The sequence below is a fragment of the Ochotona curzoniae genome, unplaced genomic scaffold (genome assembly GCF_017591425.1).
Source record: "Ochotona curzoniae isolate NIBS_2020 unplaced genomic scaffold, NIBS_Ocur_1.0 patch361, whole genome shotgun sequence".
NCBI lineage: Eukaryota > Metazoa > Chordata > Mammalia > Lagomorpha > Ochotonidae > Ochotona > Ochotona curzoniae.
In genome coordinates, this window is record NW_024466930.1 from 170,250 (window position 1) to 180,484 (window position 10,235).

Below are 10,235 nucleotides of genomic sequence, written 5' to 3' on the forward strand. Positions count from 1 at the left end.
CTACCTGTTAATAGTATTTATTTATCTAATTTCTAATTCTTAAAAATATTGTACTTATCTTGTGTGTGTTAATACATATTGTGTATGATGGTATTTATAATAAATAATTTATAAAAAACACTAGGGACAGTAAACATTATTATACCACCCCTAGGAAATTAACTCAAAATTCCCTGAGTATTTGTTTCTCTAATATTCTTAGCTGATCCTGTATCATCTTTGAGATCTAGCAAACTGTAAAATATTTTTTACAGTTATCAACACCTGATCTATGGAAACAGATAAAATGAGATGAACAACGACAAAGTATAGGGAGAAGTACATGCCTCACAGCTAACCCCAGAATCACTAAATCCAAACTTGAATTAATTTTAACTATAGAATCACAATTCTTTTGATACCTAGAAAACAATAATTCTACTTGAGTTTCAACTGCACAACACCATTGTCAACTGTTGCAATCCTTCTTTAACATCTCTCATGCTATCCCAAAACCTGGAAGTGGAAACATGGAAAATAGTTCAATGGCTCATAATCTCTGGCTTTCAAACTGATGTTTCTTAAAACTATTCTCTCATCTTTATAGTACTCTAGCTTGTTGGAGAAGTCTTTCATTCATTTTCATTTGATCATTTATTTCTGAGCTCAGAATTCTTCATTATTCTCCATAATCTGCCACAATTGGACTTGCATAACAATGGCTTGCACTTCACAGCAGCATACACTGATCTAGCCAAACTTCTTTACCTCCCTCTTGAGTTTAGACTGAAGTGAAATTTCACTCAGGGTATCCATCCTGTAAGGAGCATCTCATGTAAAAAAAATACTCTTAAACCTCTTTAATGTCACACTTCATTTCACAGTGGTCTTACTCAATTCCCTTCTTTGATTTGTGACACTGAATTGTTAATATGAGAACTGCAGAAATATGGTTATATTTTATATTGTACTTCCCCCCAAATGGGACAGATATCATTGTAGCATAACAATAAAATGCATTTTGACTTAATGCTAAACAAAAATTTTATCTTCACAAATACTGTTGGCCAAATTTTATCTTATATGCTGTGGCCGATGACAGGTACCTATGTTGTAGGATTACTTATAGAAGGATATTGCTGGGCCTGGCATGATGGCTAAGTAGTTAAATCTCACCTTGCATGTGCCAGCATCTCATAGAGGCACAAGTTCATGCCCCAGCTGCTCCGCTTCCATCCAGTCCCTGCTTGTTGCCTGGAAAAGTGGTAGAAGGTACCAAAGCCTTGTGACCTTGCACTCATATGGAAGACCAGGAAGAAGCTCTTAGCTCAATTCTGACCATTGTGGCCAGTTTAAGAGTGACTCATTGGCTGCAAGATCTTTGTCTTTGTATGTCATTTTCTCCACAAATATGCCTTTCCAATGAAAATAATTTTCATAATCTTTGTATTTTTCTGTTCTCTCTCTCCAAAAAGGAAAGCTCTCTTTCTGTTAGTGTCATTTAGCTTTATTAGAAAAGGTTGGATTATTAAAAACTAAATCATACACTTTACCTCCGAGGAAGAATAAAGTAATGAAGAACATATACAGGGTTTGTTTTCTGAACACATTTTACACACATAAATACAGATGATTTAAAGGAACATAGAGGTGAAATTAATAACGAAATATGGGAAATTTACAGTAGCATGGAGTTGAATTTAATAACAAGAGAATAACAAAGATAAGTTCTTCTAATCGAGAGTGGTGAAGAATGGAGAAAAAGAAGAATGAGAAAGGAAAATCTAATGCATTGTCATGTTCTAATAAGTAGCTAATGCTTTATTGTATGGAAAGCTGTTGTACACATGAATATAGAAGAAGCTTAAGGAAAATGGGAAATAAAGTTTAAAGGTGCTAGAGTCACTTAGGTAACACTTTATTTCAATGAAATGAAATGTGAGGAATTTGTGTCTGTGTCAGAAATTATGGGTATTAATAAAACTTAGCTTACTTAAATAGCAGTAAAAAACATGTCAATGTTTCCCCATGATGTTGACACATTGGAGTTGAGCAATAGAAGGCTATGCATGGCTCTCAAGCAAACGCCGTGTGCAAGGGGCTGAGGGGTGACTATGGCTTAAGAAAACATGGAGCCCATTTGTTGTTAATGTGTGCATCTTAGTATGTTTTTCTCTCATTTTCTAAGCATATTTCTAAGGCAAATATTAGTAAGACAAACTAGGAACAGCATTTATAGATTTATTTCACCTCTGATTCACATGACCTATTTTGTCTTAAAGGCATTATCTGATGATATGATTTTAATGTCATGGTCTTGGCCTATCGGGTTTCATTATTCTAAGTTGTCATAGATTTAAACAACCTAGGAATTAGCTGAATTGTAAGCCTTTCAGAGAAAACTTAGGATTTATGCAAAATTAATATTAATATCTACAAACTTTGTAAAATCAGTTTCAATCTAAAAATGAGCTTTAAAGGCTTGTGTAAAAATAGTTAAATGAAAAATGAAAGCTTCAATATAAGTAGTTACTCTCCTATTTTCCCATAGCTCTTTTCATAGTCAAATAGTATATAATAAGGCATACCAGGTTTTGCATACAATCAAATTTCCAATGAATAATTGCTTTCATATATGTCTATGCAGCATACTCATATATGTATATTTATTTATTTTGTTCCCATAATAAACCGTGGAAGTAAGAATGATCTGTTTAATAACAGTATAGAGGACACTCAGGCACCAAGCGGTTCTAAGACTTGCCCAAGTTTGTAGATTTAGTAAACCCAGCGACAGAAATTTGAATAATGTAACACTTGGAATCTGATGTATTTTCTGCAATCCTATTGTTCATTTCTCAAACAAAAATATTCATGGCTTGAGGAATTAGTTATTTAAAATGTTTTTAAATTTCACTCTATAGTTCTTGCCCTGAGTACTCTCCTAGAGCAATTATGAAGCCTGGTGAAGGATTTTTGACTAATCTTCCCACCCTAAAATCCCACCTTCATTTACCTGATCTTAGCTTGCAATCCATCCGTTTGCAATACAGGACTCAGAGACAGGGAGCTGAAATGTGATATTCAGGTGTCTTACTGATTGACTATCTTCTCAGTCTTCTGTGGTCGAAAGCACTCTCTGACCTAGGGAAGGGTCAACTCTCAGCAGCCAATTCCAATTTATGACCATTCGTAGATGCCACAGATCCACAGGGATCTTTCCCACGAGTTTCTATGCCATTACTGTCATAGTCTCTTTTTCTATTTAAACCTCTGAGATTCAGCATAATTGCAACTGCTGTTGCCAACATGTCCAGGAGGAAAAAAAAAAAAAAAACCAGAGGAACTGAAAAATTAGAAAAGTTTCAAACAATCAAGAAAAATTTTAATGAGAGGATGAAATTGTGGCACCACATGCTAAGCCCCCAAATGCAACCAGTCTTCCATGTGAGCTCAGGTTCTGGTCCCAGCTGCCTCACTGCCCATCCCGGTCCCTGCTGGTGTACCTGCAGAAGCAGCTAGGAATGGCTAGAGGACTTGAGCCTCTGCTACCCAAGTGGGAGACCAAAACAGAGTTCCAGGCTCTTGCCTTTGACCTGGCTGAGCCCCAGGTGTTGTGACCGTTTGAGGAGTGAGCCAGGGCTAGATCTCTCTTGTTCTCTCTTTTTCTCTCTGCCTTTACATTTCTCCCCTTCTTTCTCTCCGCTTTCTCCCCATTTCTCTCTCTTCCTCTCTCCCCGTATCTCTCTGTAACTTGTTTCTAATATCAAACAAGCAAATAGATGTGGAAAAATTTATAACAAAACGCAAACTTCAGGGACGTAAATTTGGAAAGTCACCTAAGGAGAAACCAGATCAATTCTGGTGACTTGATCTCATGTCTGGACAAGACGACTTTTACAATAGATGTTGAAACAGGTAAAATCATCTTTAGAAATGCTTATTGTTGTGAGAAAAATAGATCGAATTCGCATAGTTGTGAAAATCTTTCTAGAATATGATTGTCCCTTGTTTCTTTCCACTATGGTTCCTTCCTCAACGGCGTTCTCTGCTTGTATTTATATTTTGTAAGTATAAGACATGTAATAATTCATCTAGTAGATAGAACTGGACAAGAAAAACATTCTTATTGTTAGTATTTAGCTAATGACAGTTCTGGAACTTAAGAAAATAAGATTTGTTGCCAACAATTACAGACAGGAAAGAACACAGTTTCTCCTCTTTCATATTTTTGAGCATTAACAAATGTGGACTTCTCTGCTTAAAGTAAAAATTAAAATTCAAAATATTTTGACCAATAGATCCACTATATTAGCCTTTCTTTTTTTTTCACAAATCTCGCTAGTAGTAGAAAATGTATAGAAAATAGCTAAATTATTTATAAATATCAAATCTGCTCTTGGATATATATGTAACCCTAAATATCAGATTTTGTATTTATCATGAAAAATTTTGAATTAATTTATTAGAGTATCATATGAATGGAGTTTTTGAAAAAAGTCTAAATCATCTTTTAGAAATAAATCTACATGTCCCTGAGGGTTTGCCTTATCATGCAGGTGGGATTTCACATTGCTTGATAACAAGATGACTTTTCAATTGGAGAGGGTTGGGTCAAATGACTTGATTCTGTAAAAATCTACACAGATTATATTCCTACCTTCAATTTAATTTTGAAACAATGAAATTAAGTGTAGAAATAAGATACTATCAGGCAGAAAAATCTATAATGCCTCAAAAGATCTAAGAATACTAAACTCTGAATGCTTGAAATTATTGATGTCTTTAATATACAAATATAACATTTCTGAAGCCACAAATATTACAAACAAAGGGAAATAAAATGCAAAAGACATATCCAAAAGAATATCTGTGAAGCATATGAAAGCCCAGATATCCAACTGTAAAAACAGAATGGGTCCAGATAGAGGTTATTAAATGACTTTGAAATTTATAATGAAAACGTAATCCTTTCCCATTCAAGACATACAAATTAAAGTCACAATAACATGATCTTTCTTAAGAATCTGGCTAATCATAAAAAGTCTCATTTTATGTCATGCTCTAAATTCCCTTTAATTTATTATAAAGCAGTTTAAATTATGTATCACATGCTAAAATGAACGTATCTGTTAGCACAGCAATTGTAGCTTTAGTCATTTCCCTGGCAGAGATTGTTACACAAATTCTCAGGGATGAACAAAAAGCTCCCGTACAATGTTGTTTGCTCTGGCAAAGAATTAAATTTATCAGTAATGAGTACCAATACTGAAGCTGTTAGCCGCATCTTTATAATGTGACTTCATAATTCATTAAAAATTATGAGGCAAATCCACAGCTACAGAATTAGAATTAGCTCAAATGTGAATTAGGAAAAAAGGTTGCTTTAAAGATATATTTATCTTATTGCAAAGTATATATAAGGAGGAGGAGAGATAGAAAGGAAGATATTCTGTCCGATGGCTCACTCCCCAGTGACCACAATGGCCAGAGCTGCGCAGATCTGAAACCAGGAGCCAGGGACCTTCTTCAGTTCTCCCACATGAGTGCAGGATCTCAAGCTTTTGGGCCATCCTTGTCTGCTTTCCCAGACCACAAGCAGGGAGCTGGTTGGGAAATGGGGCTGCCAGGATATGAACCAGTGCCCATATGGGATCCTGGGGCGTTCAAGGTGAGGACCAGAGAAAAATATTTTTTTAAGATTTATTCATTTCTGTTTATTGGAAGGGAAATTTCTGTCTACTGAGTTCACTCCCTAGATGGGCACATTGGCAGGAGCTGGGCTGATGCAAAGCCAGGAGCCAGGAGCTTCTTCCAGGTCTCCTCCATGGGTGCAGGTGCCCGAGAACTTGGGCCATCTTTCGCCACTTTCCCATGTCACAGGTTGGGAATTGGATTGCAAGTGAAGCAGCTGGGGTTCAAAATAAAACCCACATGAGATGCCAGCACTAGCAGTTAGAGGATTAGCTTGCTATACTACTGCACTGGCCCCAGAATTAGGTTTTAAACATATAAATCTTGAGAGGATATGAACATTAGTTCTCTAACAGTGAGGTATGATGAGTGAGAGGTCTTGGCAAGAAAAATGATAAAATTATGGATGTATTTTGAGGGTAGAATTTCCTGAGGGATTAGATGTTGGCCTGTATTTCTTCATTTCTTTTTCCTGTTCTGGGTTTATCTATTAGTTTCCGGATATGAGAGATACATATTTTGTCTTCCACCATATTGCACTTTGCCAATATACACACATATTTCAATACACAAACACAGACACATATCTCTGATTCTCAAGTCCCGGTATAATTTATACTTAACATTCTCATTTTCAATAATTCTATGTTTATATTATGCTGCTGCTAATGTTTTTTTTTTTGTAGCTAAACTATGTGGGGCAATGTGATAAAATAACTTTCCTCACATATCTGTTTTTGGATTTTAAAAATAATGTGTGTGTATATATAAAACTGTTTGTGTTTTTTCTCTGTCCTCATTAATATACGTCACGCTCTAAAGCTCATTTGAGAATGATCCAACATATCAGGTGGTCTAAACTTTGTGGGAGCTAGATTCCAAACTGGATAAATCCTGCACATGTCTTCCTGGGATTTTCTTGTCTAGTCATTCAGAATCCTTCCTCTCTTTTGTTTTCCACCCCCACATTTTGGCTCCTAGTGTTCTTCTAGTTTCGTGGAGCACAGATTCCAATGCCTTCCTGAGCACAATTACACACAAAGAAAAATGAGAGTCTCTATGTGTCAGAAATTGGTGTGTTCTCTCATAACAGCTACCTGTTTTTTGGTTTTAGAATAGAATTAAAAGGAAATAGATTTCACTTGAATTTTTGAAATTGCTCTTTTACTATGATCTAGTTTCCAATACGTTTGTTGAGAATGTCAAAGACTCTTTGAAATTTAGCAAAGGTATGACTTTTCAGCTCTCAAACACTCACACCTGTTAGCATTCAGTTTAAATGTATTTAAATAAATGAATAATTTTTTTTTAAAAAATGTGTTGACTTTAATTTCAGCTGTTGCAGTCCAGAATGAAAAAATGACTCAGCTGTCATGTAGCCTCTGGCTACCCTAAACACATCTTCCACCTGTTACCTGGATTGTACACTTTCTTATGTAGCTGGTGCCATAGGATGGGGGGTTAGTGCTGGTAACTGGCATTAGTTACAGGAGTCACAGTAGCCCTAGAGTCCCCAGATAGTTGGTGCTTGCAGGGCTTGGTAGGCATAGGGCTATTTCTGTCCGGGTAGACCTTGGTTTCTGCCAGGCTGTTTACCCAGAGGGTGCTGTGAGCTCTTTATTTCTAATGTACTGTTAAAGTGATGAAATGAATATTACCACAAGAACTGGGGTTGCAGTTGATGTTTAAAGCAATTTACACAATCCTATTAGAAAGTTAATCCTTGCTGTGTTTCTGTCAGAAGTTGATCATGTAGCTTTCAGCTCTCTAAGTCAACTTCCTTGCAGAATGTAAAGCTTGAAGGTAAGCAATGGGTTTTCCTAAAGGAGACTCAGAAAAAGATGGTAGAGATCAACCTTTGGATTGTATCTGCTTAGAAACATCAATTTATGTGTTTATCATTATGCAATAGCATCTTGCATTGCCTGAGTGACCCCACATCCAGCTGCAAGTGGAACAGAGTAGAGATTCTACTTACGTGGAGGAAAGGGAGGGAATTGAAGGTATTTATACTTGGAATTTATACTTGGAACCCAGGACCAGGCCTACCATGGTGAACCCCAGTACTGGGAAGAGCCTTATAGTTCCTGTCCCCAGGCCAGTGTCTGCCATTAGAGCTTCTAGACCAGTTTAAGAGCCAGGTGGAAACACACATCCTCTGCAGGAAGGATCCATGTGCCAGACTACACCCCTGTTGGCTGCAACATTGGAGTACCCAGACTTTAACAACCACATGTATCTCAGCTTAACACCAGTTTTGGTAGCCTAACTGCTACCTCCACCTCAGTAGCACATCCTGGCTAAAGTCCCCTTCCCTTGAAAGAAAAACATGCTCCCAGATATGACAGTGAGTGCATGAGAAGTCTGTTCTGACCAGCCTCATGCGAAAATACTGGGGAAACCCAATGCCCTCTGTCTCTTGGTTAATACTCATGGGCATAGCAGGAAGACCTATATTGATGCCAAGCAGTGAACAATGGCTGAACAGACCTGTGTTCTAACCAGAATCCTTTCTAGTTGGCTGCAGCAATTTCAAGCCACAAATAAAGCACAGCAGTTCATCGTCCACAGTGTCGTGGGTTTTGATCCTTCTGTGTCTGAGACTGATCTTGTTAGGCTGTACATTCTGTGTCCATTCCAGCACCATGATCCCTGAGACTTGTTTCATCTTCAGATAGTGGGAGAGGAAGGCAGGTACAAGAGGTAGCTTTGGAGAACAGGCTTTCTGTGTCTGCTCCACAGTGAGACCTAAGAGTGGGAAGGATCTAATCAGTGCTGGTAACTGGTATTAGTATGGCATTTTAAATTCAATGTGAAATTTGTGACTTTTATAAAAGAATGGTAATAAATATTTTTGCACATTTACAGTTTTTTTTTAAAATAAGTACTTTCAATGGAAAGTCAGATTTACACAGAGAAGGAGATATCGAGAAAAAGTTCTTCCGTCTGCTGGTGTACTCCCACAGTGGTTGCAATGCTGGAGCTGAGCTGATCCAAAGGCAGGAATCAGGAGCTTCTTCCAGGTCTCCTGAATGAGTGCAGGGTCCCAAGGCTTTGGCCATTCTCTACTACTTTCCCAGGCCACAAGCAGTGAGCGGGAACAGAAGTTGAGCAGCTAGGATTCAAACTGGTGCCTGTATGTGAATCTGTTGTGCGTAAGGCCAAGATAGTCGTCATGCTAGTCCCCCGATTATTTTTATACAAATATTTACGTTGCTGATTATAAGGATTAAAAAACAGAAAAATTTCAATAAGTTCCATACTGTTGAAATTGTAAACGTTTAGGATGCTATGTAGCTTTATTCCCGATACGTATCTTTGGAAGACAATAACCTGACTTCTGTCTTTTGGAGATGGTGTACATTCAGCTCATTGTGCCCTGAAATATAATTTTTAGCTTATGTATATTGATAGTTTCATTTTTTTTCCTTCAAGACAATACACATTATTCAGTAAAGGGCCTGTCTTTTACTAAAATTTCTCAGATATGTAGACATTGAATATACTTGCAGCTAACATAACCTTAAATTGCCTTTTAATTGCTTTAAACAGCATCGATATGTTATAGGCATATTATATATTATTTGTGAAAGGAGGTAGAAACTTATCTTCCCTCCTAGTGATAAGCACAGAAAGATGCATCGTTACAACTGATTATATGAGTGACCAAAAATTTGCTATTATGTTGATGTATGACCTCACCCATCAGCTTTTAGAAGCATTTTGATCTAAAATGAATTTGTAAATGGAAGAGATAGCAGTTTTATTTTCTTTGATACAAACTTATTGTTGATTACAAATTTTGAGAAATAACATTGTGTTCCAGAAATATATAGTATCATATGGTAATAAAAGTTTTCTTTTTTTTTAAAGATTTATTTTTATTTTTTTTTTATTGGAAAGGCGGATATACAGAGAGGACAGACAGAGAGGAAGATCTTCCATCCGATGATTCACTCCCCAAGTGAGCGCAACGGGCCGATGCTATGCCGATCTGAAGCCAGGAGCCTCTTCCGGGTCTCCCCCGGGGGCGCAGGTGCAGGGTCCCAAAGCTTTGGGCCGTCCTCGACTGCTTTCCCGGGCCACAGGCAGGGAGCTGGATGGGAAGCGGGGCTGCTGGGATAGAACCGGTGCCCATATGGGATCCCGGGCGTGCAAGGCGAGGACCTTAACCACTTGTGCCACCGCACCGGGCCCAAAAGTTTTCTTTATAATGTTTAAGAAGGTAGAAAAAAAGTCTATTTATAAAATGATACTGATGATGGTGGTGCTTTCATTGGGAGTATCTTGGCTGGAGAATTTGCTCTTTCTAAGAATACTGAGAATGAAACACACTATGAGAGCCTGACAACCAAAAGGTAGTGTAGACCTTTGTTAAGTGAATGTGTATTTCCCAAAGATCTGAGAAGCTTCATCTTGGTCATGAGGTATTTCCACCTGGCATCTGGGGTTGCTCTTTGTAAGTTGTCTTAGGCATGCATATACATACCATTTCGTAAGAAATCATCAGCAGGCTCTTTGGAAAGACGCACCCCTCAACCTTGTATAAGGGGAAGTTTGCC